Source organism: Contarinia nasturtii, unplaced genomic scaffold (genome assembly GCF_009176525.2).
Source record: "Contarinia nasturtii isolate CC-2019 unplaced genomic scaffold, AAFC_CNas_1.1 Cnas_scaffold_3736, whole genome shotgun sequence".
Lineage (NCBI taxonomy): Eukaryota > Metazoa > Arthropoda > Insecta > Diptera > Cecidomyiidae > Contarinia > Contarinia nasturtii.
In genome coordinates, this window is record NW_022201033.1 from 960 (window position 1) to 2,467 (window position 1,508).

General features: G+C 32.6%; 1 long non-coding RNA gene across 1 annotated transcript; it reads right to left on the reverse strand.

Moving 5' to 3' along the window:
• Positions 1 to 537: 537 nt before the first annotated feature.
• Positions 538 to 1,148, reverse strand: LOC116350144. The gene is made up of 2 exons (XR_004201998.1): positions 1,023 to 1,148; positions 538 to 916 (listed from the first exon to the last, which is right to left on the reverse strand). It is a non-coding gene; the product is annotated as an uncharacterized LOC116350144 (long non-coding RNA).
• Positions 1,149 to 1,508: the final 360 nt, after the last annotated feature.

Genomic DNA, 1,508 nt, shown 5'->3' on the forward strand with positions numbered 1-1,508 from the left:
GCATTTGGTCGTTCGTTTGCAATGAAAAGTATCTCATGTTGAATTTTTTTATCATTTTGACAGCATTTTTAAAGGCCGACCATAAGCTTCGGCTGTTCAAAGAAAAGACCAAACATTTGCCTGTGCGATTTTTTTTATTATGCATGTTTTCATTATGTCTTGAAACAATCTCCAAACTTCACTTTGGGTCTCCCATTTCATTTTCCATTGCTTCCGTTTGTGTGTGTGTGTGTGTCTTTTCTCATATTGCCATCGACGGGGATCGTTTGCTTGTTGTTTAATCTCTCGCACTCGTTCGCTCGTTTGCTTCGTTGCTGTTGGTCGCTTTTTATCACAATATTTGGTGTATGCGATTTTGCATCACATACACAATATTATTTGGCCTTTCTTGACTCAACGTGTCTCTATATCTTTTACTCCGCACACAAAATGTATTGTGTGCGCTATTATATGGTGGTTGGTGTGTTGTGTCGAGCGCTCGCGCTCGCTCATTTTGGTTTTTACTTTTCCCATTTATTTTTAAATTAAACTTTAATGTTTGATTATGTATGTATTTATTCGTCGGAATAACATTTTTAATGAAACTTTTTAATATTTTATAATGCTCGAAATAATTTTTCTCTCGTTTTCTACTCCACATACCGCATACATATAGTACACAGTGTGTGTGCACATTGTATGTATGGGGTGTGTATTCTCTGTGATGCGTTTTTTTCAGCATATATGTACACACACATCTCTGTGTACATTAGGGTGTTTCCACATGAAAAATATTAAAAAGTGGCTATTATCATTCTGAAGAGCGTTAAATTCTGTATAAGATGATTTGATTCTTGATACTGATTGGTTGCCGATGTCACTTCCTAGACTAAAAACACATTTGTAAATTGATTTCATGTCGCATTCACGCCAAAATCTGTAATTGATGAAAATATAAGATTGAACAAAATTAAAAACATGAAAAATAATTTTAATATCAAAATATTTGCCTAAATATTAATAAAAGTAACACAAAAACTCACAATTTTACCACAATAAACCAAAACAATGCAAATTCGCCAATTCATTTGACAGAATGACATTTGAAGCGTGATTCGCTCACGCATGACAAATGACAGGTTATGTGTCAAATGAATTGGCAATTTTGCATTGTTTTGATTTATTGTGGTAAAATTGTTAGTTTTTGTGTTACTTTTTAAATATTTAAGCAATAATATTGACATTAAAATTATTTTTCATGTTTTTAATTTTTTTCAATCTTAAAATTTCATTATTTACAGATTCTGGCGTGAATGCGACATGAAATCAATTTACAAATGTGTTTTTAGTCCAGGAAGTGACATCGGCGACCAATCAGCATCGAAAATCAAATGATCTTATACAGAATTTTACGCTCTTCAAAATGATGCTAGCCACTTTTTGATATTTTCTATGTGGAAACACCCTAGTGTACATCTATCGATACAACAAAAGTGGCAGAATCGAAAGATCTTGATTTTTTTAATATG